This window comes from Sinocyclocheilus rhinocerous, unplaced genomic scaffold, assembly GCF_001515625.1.
Source record: "Sinocyclocheilus rhinocerous isolate Xijiao unplaced genomic scaffold, SAMN03320098_v1.1 scaffold892, whole genome shotgun sequence".
Classification (NCBI taxonomy): Eukaryota; Metazoa; Chordata; class Actinopteri; order Cypriniformes; family Cyprinidae; genus Sinocyclocheilus; species Sinocyclocheilus rhinocerous.
In genome coordinates, this window is record NW_015642825.1 from 1,407,815 (window position 1) to 1,417,605 (window position 9,791).

Sequence of the window (9,791 nt, forward strand, 5' to 3'; positions counted from 1 at the left end):
TGAGGGTGAGGGTGGTATAATTAATAACAGAAATATAGCTAGTTTTCTTTTTTTAACCTAACATGGGTCGCAACTATAAGCTCTTAAGACTTCACTCAATTTCCAGTGGCATTTATGAGAGGTTTGATTCATTCAGCTGGAGAGAGCTCCATGCCAAATGAATCGTCTCCTGTTTTCTTTCACATCTGAAGCAAGGAGATTTGTAACTGCAATAAGTGTCTGGGTTCGGCACATGCACAGACGTATAAATCCATGCTGGCACAATAAGAGCAGCTCTGCAGTTGGGAAGCATGCCCACGTGAAACACACACACATATACACAGACAGAGAGAGTGAGAGGGTCTGGTAAAGGTTTACAGTAAACGTGGCTGGACTGGTGTGATTCTCATCATCATCAGCTCTGCCTGAGAGGAGAATTCCAGCATGAGCCCACCAACATGGATGTTACACCTCCAGACAGGACACAAGTCTCCCGGTTAGTGGCCAGTTAGTCTGTGTTTTACATTCTCCTGATGTGACCATTGACACCCAGAACACGGGGTCTGGTAAAGGTTTACAGTAGACGTGGCTGTACTGGTGGGATTCTCATCATCATCAGCTCTGCCTGAGAGGAGAATTCCAGCAAGAGCCCACCAACATGGATCTTACACCTCCAGACAGGACACAATTCTCCCGGTTAGTGGCCAGTCTGTGTTTTACATTCTCCTGAACATGCAAACACGAGCCACATGAGGGGCTCTACTGATTCATATACACACTGACACCCAGAACGACACCCAATCATCACCGTCAAGTTTAAATGACTACACACCCACCTAAGGGTGTGAGATATTTATCGTCTGCGACAATTTCGGAATTGTTGTAGGGGTAAGTAGGGGGACTGTCTTCAGAAATGTCTTTTGCATTTGCTTTTCCTCTTACCTCCATATAATGCATTTTAAAGTAGTGTTTATAAGCGCAGCTGCTTTGTTTACAGTGGAAACCAAGGAAACTCTATATCGCTGCAGTTCCATAAGCGCCACCTGCTGTTAGAGAATACATTTTACATTTTCATTTAGTCCGTCTGCTTTTAGTTTTGTGCAGGTGTCTTATGTAGCATAATTTCACAAATCTGAAGTCAGACTATTCTGGTTTTGCTTTAAATCTTGAAATTATACAATCTAAATAAAAAACAACTGCTCATGTTACAAGTATAGCACAACTGTCTCTTCAAAATAAATGAAAAAAAAAAAAAACATTTTCTGTTATAATAAACTCGTATCAAACCGTGACCCCAAATCTGAGGTACGTACCGAACCGTGACTTCTGTGTAACGTTACACCCCTACCAATAAATGTCATTTTTTGTCAAAATCGCACATCCCTACATACACCGCTACATACATAAAGAGGACATGAGTTCTGGCATAATCTAATAAACATAGACAGACAAGAAGAAATGACTGAAGCGAACAGCACCTGAACCAGCTTGCCAAATGCCATTAGTTTTAGCACAACACATGCCAAACATACGCCAAAATCATAAAACACAGACACGGTTTGTTCTAACTCAGTCCCTTCCAATTTTTATTTGCTTGCAAGTGACTTCAAAAGCCATTTAAAATGAGAGTGAATTAAATAAACCGGATGCTTATGAAATCTGAAAGCTACAAAATGTGTTTGGCCCACAAGGGGCTTTCTAATCTAGTCTAGAGTGGCACGTAAGTACGGAGAAGAAGAAAAAAAAACTCCTCTGTATTTATAATTCAGCTCCTTTAGAAGCAAATCTTGACATAGACAATTCAGAAAAACTGCACATATCACACGGCACAGTTTAATTAAAATATTACCTGTTTTTAACCTTCAAGTAGACACTTTCACAAAGGACATGCAGAAGATGTACAGGATGCACAGGATGTAAGATGTGGATGTGTCATTGCTGCTGTTAGATGATACCGGACAAAGAATAATATTACATTTTTTGCAGTGCATTTTAAAATATATTCAAATAGAAAACAATTATTTGAAATTGTAATAATATTTCACATTATTGGTGTTTACTGTATTTGTGATCAAATAATTGACTTTCAAAAACATTAAAGTATTTTACAGATCCCATCTTTTATTATATTGTTCAATATCAGCACCAGTTTTTCCAATAGTACAAGACACTAATCAGAGCGTCATTCATTCTTTCACGCAGATCACAGATACACGACTCCTCTCAGGTAAACTCAATCTCCTGGCTCAAAATTGAAGGATCTTTTGAATTTGAGGCATTTGACTCAGCCACCCACTGAAAACTGAGAGGACCTTTCAAACTTTCCTCCATCTAAATAAAACAGGCCTCGCTGAGTCAGCCCTCTCCAGCGGGCAGACTGAATTAACACTGGAGACCGTCTCCCAGATGTGAGGAGGGTCTCCAGCACCTGAGGTTCTCTCAGTACTCAGCTCTGCGAGTAAAGGAGAGAGAAACGAGTGCAGAGAAAGGCTCTTCTTTCCAAATGAGCCTCATCGTTATGCCTGAGGCTGTGTAACGCTCCGAGGAATTTCACATTTCATTTAAATGCAAATTTTGGGTTTAATGATGATCTGGGGCATCTACTCTTTTAAACCCTTGCCTTTGCAGATTCTCTGGATTGTATTTTTAGCACGTTCTAGGGTCATAAAAGCGGCCAATATGAAAGCTCAAACATTTCACATCAAATACTTCCAAGACCAAATGATTAATTTTATAGCTCTAAAACCCTTGATTTATCATCCCATCCCTTGTAATTAGTAATTCGACTGTATATTATTATATTATATGTGCCTTAAATATCCTTCTTGTCTGAACTTTCTTCAGATATGATGGCTCAAAGCCGTTTGTTAGGAACAGTTTTTCTTTTCAGAAGCTTTGAGTTTAAAGAGCTAATAAAATATTTCAACTCAAATCAATATTTCATGTCTAATTATTTAATATTTATTATAATTATTTAGCAGAATAAACCCATTCAGGGTGATGCAAGACCCGTCTGCTTCACATTAGGATCCTGCTCACCCTGTCAGGGTTTATTCTCTGATAACAACCGGCTGGATGTACATTATATGAATATATCTCATTGTATAGGATTATATATAAAAGAGCAATACATATTCTGGGGGCTTCCATAAGCTATGATGGGAAGTATAAGATGACTCATCCGCAGAAAATTTGACCTAGATGAATTGAAACACTTGATCTGGATTTTAGAAATGTATGTAAATAACTTCAAGTGTGTTAAATCCTCTAAATTTCCGAGCCAAAGATGTCTTTAACTGAGAGATATTCATGTTGATGGGAAATAAAAATTTATGTTCCGATTTAACAACAACTTTGAAATATTAAGCATTATTATATGGCAAAGTAAACAGATTATAATAAACCAATTTATTATGTATTATAAATAGAATAAAAGATTTAAAACATCCCCTGACAGCATATGCTAAAACAAGAACAATATGTTCATGGGAAATGAATACAGTGCTACTCACCAACTATATATTGTACACAAATGGCTTGTCAAAAGCAAACAGTAGCTAGCAATCAGTTCTCATAGCATTGCCGACACTATACACAGCCCACAGCTGAACTTTCCAGTCAACAGGGTAATTTCTTCATCCTGTGATTAAATACAACTTCGAAGTCCAGATAGAGCACAAATCTCTGCTTTAAAAGACTTTATCAGACATTCAGCATGTAGTCTTGGTAAACCATCCAGTAACACTCTGGTGATTTCACAGATCCTACTGCTTTCTAGAGAGGCCTGTAAATAACCCTGCCTTGGACCAAAATCAAGTCATTTCTCTGAGAACAATGTTGTCACCATGTCTAATTCAATAGTGGATGCCATGGTTTTACAATCTTAACACCTCCTAGTATTTTATGACCAATTACTGCCCGTCTGGGTTCCTTGACGTGTCAGAGGCTGAGAGCAGAGTCCAAGGACTCCCATACTGTGTAGCGTTTCCTTTGCGCAAACCACCGTCACCGACCACACACTCTACTGCAGACCTCAAGATTATCAAAAACACAACCTCTGGCTGCGTTTCAAAATACTTCCTACCTAGAAACATACATGAGAATCTAAGGCATATTTGAATAGTTCTAACTAATAGCATTTTTGCATGCTGTAGGCACTTTTGAAGTATTTAAGTAGGGCCCTGTGATGGAATTGCGGAACTCAGTCATAAAAATATAATTTATTGTACTGTATAACATGAAATATTATGGAATTTGGCAAATATTGGATGAATTTAGTCTAAATTAATATTCATTTTAATTTGAAATTGTAACAGAAATGCATTGCTGTTGTACAGTAGAATATACTTCTCAAAGTAATAATAATAATACAATTATTAAGAAAATAATTATCAAAACCTCTGTTGTGCAACAGTTTGTCTGCCAAAAAAAATAAAGGATTTTCATTTGAATACATTTTAAAAGATGTAATTATTTAAAAAGATGTAATCATGATTTTTGACCTCCGTTTTTTATAATAAATTTGTTTTGAATCATAAATTCAGAAAACAAAATCTGAAAAAAAAAAAAAACATTTCAGAGGGCCCTATTATTATTATTAAAAAATTAAAAACATTTTTTTTTTAAGTTTTAAAGTTTCAATTGATTAGATTTTATTCACTACTGATTGATTATTAAAATTTAAACCATTAAAAAAAAATATATATATATAAATAAAAACATTAAAATTGAATCCAGAAAAATTAAAAAGTAAGCCAATTTGAAAAAAAATCTAATTAATTTCTTAGGGCCCTAAAAATAATTTTTTTGTTAAACTTTTAATAAACTGTTTCATTCATACATTTAAAAAATTCATACATTTCATGATTTCAATTAATTTGATTTTTTTATTTTTTTTATTTTTTTTATTACTAAAATTACATTTAACATTTAGAGTCCAAAAAATTATAATTGAAAAAACAGAATTTGGGAAAAAACTAAACGTAATTTAGAAAAAAAATCAAATAGAATTTGGGGAAAATAATATAAAACAAACTGCCCTATTCAAGCCTAGTGGGCTACCTTAGTATACAGCATTTCTGGACATCATAGCTCAGCCACTTCGGTCACTAACCAAATCTGAATCATCATTTTTGGGGGATCAATAGCATGTTATGATGGCCAACAAACGCTGCTTAGTTAGAAGCTGAATGAGCTTTGAAACACAGCCCCTGACTGCAGAGAGTGTATGCATATGAAGATCCAGAGCAAAGAAAAACTCCATGAGAGACTCTAGTTGACAAATTATTCATCACAGTGGCGAGACATTCTGAAAGCATGTCTTCTCAGTGGGTTTTAACTCAAGATGGACTGTCATCCTGTCCTCAGAAGCCCAGTGAAAAGCTTTTCAGAAGTAGAAACGTTACTTTGCATCTTGCAGTTGCTTTATGGTTCAGCTGGTCAGCACAAGGGAGTTCTTGCTGTGATAAACTCACCATCTTGTGCATGAACTCAAGGCAAGCTGTTTATTTTGATCTGCACCCACTTTTGTATACGCTGAACTAAAGTAAATGCTTTCACAGATTATATTCCTCAAACAGACCCCAAAGTAAAAGCCTTAGTAATAAAATAAAATTATAAGCACAGACAAATGGGATTGTTCCAATGCTGCAATTACTGCCTCGGGCAGGCAGAGAAAATGAAATGCTGGTTTGAAATGAGCATGCTGATTGTCTTGCATCTTCAACGAATAAAATAGATAAGGTGTACCAAAAAAGTAATGCTTTCTCAGTGTCCTCTGGCCAGATTATAACCTTGCAAAATGTGAGAATAATTCATTCTAATTCAGTGTCACGTTCCTCTGTGAGTCTGTGTAGTCAACAAATTTCCTCTGAGAACACACTCGTTTTTTCATTCTGTTAACCAACCGAGACTGTCCATGAGGGAGCTCATCTGTTATTTGATCAACTTATTATTTGCACTAAAGTGTGAAACCAAGATTGAAGTAATGTAATTCATGGAACTGGCTGAAATTAATTTCAGAATGTTTGCAGTCATCATTTGCACACCGCTCTGTCTAGGGTTGCCAAATTTTTACCACTCAAATATGGGACAGGAAATGGAAAACTGGCAGTATGGATATGTTGTTAAATTAATTAAAGGTGCTTTATTTAATTTTTTGACTGTGCTAAATATAAAAATACTATAATATGTTTGCAGATATTTCGGAAACATGCTAAGTTCACATGCATGTTTCTCCAAAAAACAACGCTACAGCCAGTTATTCGACTTTGTGCGTTCTGTGTCGGAATGTCTGTTTTTGTTTTGGTCTGTTTGACTCCACCCACTGCCAGTTTACCCAATAGTATTTCGACACCCCGGGTTGTCTATTTCGAAACACCGCGTATTGCAGCCATGGAAGCCAGCAAACGAACAGAGTCAGAGATCACAGATTCTACCCGGCCTAAACAGCCTTGGCAGCCATCTAAAAAGCTCTGTGACCAGAGTAATATTAAAACACGGATAAATCAACTTACAATGTAAGGCTTGTTGCCATCCATTGTCAATTGTGCTCGCTCCTGTTGCGTGTCCTCAATCTGGCAACCCACGTGAGCATTGAGTCTGAGGAGGAGGAGGGTGCGGGAGAATCAACTCTCTCTAATTTTTTAAATTTGGACTGCAGTACCCATTTCAAATACTAAATGTTACAGTAATATCACATACCGCACCTTTAAATGTGGTGGAAATGATGGTGAGATTTTAAAACATATGCTGAAAACTTCAAATAATTTATTTTTGAGACTAGCTAGCATTTTATGCATCCTAAATCCAATAAAAAAAACAATCACACTATTTCTAGTAGTTTACAAAAATACAGGTTTATTGGGAAGGACACACACACACACATATATATTCAGATTCAAAATGTAACTTGATTTTTCGTCACACATCATGTATCATAATTCATCTCAAACTTAATCTTCACTGATACTGACACTTTAAACTCTATTACTGAGGCAAAATTGTTGGTTGTGGTGGTAATGATGGATGCCACAAGGATCAGTCAAATACATTTTGGGCATTGTTGAAAGAAAGAAAGAAAGAAAGAGAGAAAGAAAGAAAGAAAGAAAGAAAGAAAGAAAGTTACAAGACAGATTTAAAGTGGACAAGTAAAAAAAAAAAGAGAGAGAGAGAGATCTGTTTTAGTAAAAATTAACAACTGGGACATACAAGTGCTCACAGCTGAAGAAACAAAAAGCGATGTCCTGCCTACAGGACAATTTGCAAATTAGGCTTGCAGTCATTCACACAATTTTTGCCAGTTTTGGAATAGATCCCATTGAAATTTTACTCAGTAGTATTACTGCAGATGTTTAGCATAGAGAATAGCTTGTGTAGAGGTTATATGAATATATATCCTTCTAAACCCATAATCCTTAACGAAGCATGACCAAAGAAGTCACTATTACCACGAAAATGGAAATCACGAGAAAAGAGCTCATCAGTTACTGCTCCATGAAGCACTGCAAATTATGTCTTTCTCCTTACTTTCTTTCACGACTTTCTTCAAAACATAGTTAGTGATGTTGTGATTCATCTCAGAGCTGGTTGGTTTGGTGCATGGCTTGTTGAAATGCTTTACTGAAGAACTTACGGAAATGGAGAAAATGAATGAGAAAAATGCTTCCAGAACAAAGACATCTGAAAACATGGGTGACTACTGTAGGCGCTCGCATTGCTTTTTGACTGAGAATTGGCATCTTTAAAAGTACTTTCTGAAAATGAATTGTCACAACAACCAGTGATTGTATTATGGCTCTTTACATATATACGTAAATGTGCTAAGTGACACCAGAATGGCATCAAAAATAGGCTGGAGATGAGGATCTGTTTCACTAAATGCATGAATGCAAGTAGGAATGTGTCTGAGTTATCAACACAGTTGATTCTCCTTTTTTTTGTTCAGAAATAATTGGAACTGATGTAAAACATAATTCATTATTTTGGCAGTCATAGTCATAGTCTTAACTATATATTTTTCTTTTCAATGAAGAAGGGTCAAATGTTTTCGTATTCGCGATGTATTTGAATGGCAAATTATTATTTATTATGTAGCCTAGGCTTCACTCGCGTATGTGATATGTGATATGTGATATGTGACATGTGATATGATATGACCATGCGAATCCTCATGTTCTGTTGTTTGCTGCTTTTTGCGAATGTAAAATTAATCCCCGGAAAACAAATGTTAGTATTTTTTAACGGGTCACAGACACTTATCCTTTCTAATTTAATTCAATTCTAATTTAAAATAATCTTGTCGGTTAACGGTTAACAATCGGTTAACGAGCGTCGGTTGTCGGTTAGGAAAAATAACCGAAATGAACATCCCTAATAACAATTCAAACTCTTTTGTTTCATTTCCTCTGTATAATTACAAATAGAAACCCAAAAGAATGTCTATGCATTCATTTCGGTCTATTTAAATTAGATCAAATTTAAAAATCAGAAAGTGAAATGGCGCAATTAAAGGCATAAATATAACAAGGGGGAAAGTGATGTACAGAATTGTACACACTGGCTTCATTTATTTACAACATACTGTAATGCACTGTAATGTATGGAAGCCAGTTTCCTTTTTATCTCACAATTCAGAATTTTTCCTCAAAATTCTGAAAAAAAAAAAATCAGCAATTATGAGAAGAAATGTCAGAATGGTGAGGGGAAAAAAGTCAGAATTGTGAGATAAAAAGTCGTAATTAAAAAAAAAAGTTGTGAAATGTAAATTTTGATAAAATTCAGAATTGCAAGAAAAAAAGTCACAACTTTCTTTTAATTTTTTTGTTAACTTTTTCAATTGTTTTATTCTGTGGTGGAAACAGAAAAAAAAAGGAATTGCTATACGTAAACTCTGAATTCTAAGATAAGAATTAGATTCAAAGTCACAATTATCCTTTTTTAAATGTTTTATTTTTTTTTATTATTTTTTTTTTATTCTGTGGCGGAAACAGGCTTCCATTGTAATGCTTTGAAATATCATGCTGAGTTTACAGGGAAAGATTTTAATATATTTTCTAAGAATCACAGAGATGTATAGGGATGTGTGGAACAGTAAAAGAACACTGCAAAAAATTTCAAGCCGTTTCAACTCATTATTATTTAGTAACAAGTTCCACAGAAATTTTACGTTCAGTCAATTTCTGTCTTCAAAGTGTTGCCTGAATTGTTATTTTTTAGTTGGCTCAACCTTTACTGAAATAGTTTTATAGTCTATTCAACTAAAATTATTTAATTGGTCAAACATTTAGAAAACTACAGCAAATTGTGTCAATTAAAATTTAACCATTCACTCCATGTGTTTCATATGTTACCTCAACTAAGATTTATTATTTGGGCATCCTAAGAAATTGCTGTATAACTAGTTATTATATTTTATATTGAGTTTAAGAAAATTATTACCTGGTGTCTATCAATCACTAAAACACACACATTACAACACATAATAGCCTTTATTTAATAACAATCTGCATTTATAACATTTGTCATACAGACTAAACATGCAGGCTTAAAGGGATAGTTCACCCAAAAATGAAAATTTGTTGTTAATTGACTCACCCTCAAGCCATCCAAGATGTAGTTAACTTTTATCTTCAATTGAACAGTAAAGGAAATTTTTAGGGGAAAACATTGTCTTTGAAAACATTGCAATTCATAAACTGCACATCTCTGGCTGCCGGCTTTTGAGAGTCAAATAAACATAAGCAGACAAGACCAAATTACCAAAGGCTCCTGAGGACACATTGAGGCCTTATGAAGCTAAACAATCAAAAACC

At 35.1% G+C, this 9,791-nt stretch overlaps 1 protein-coding gene across 1 annotated transcript in view; it reads right to left on the reverse strand.

Moving 5' to 3' along the window:
• LOC107756690 (5-hydroxytryptamine receptor 4) overlaps positions 1–9,791 on the reverse strand; it is a 106,002-nt gene that overhangs the window by 87,398 nt on the left and 8,813 nt on the right. The window lies entirely within an intron of this gene.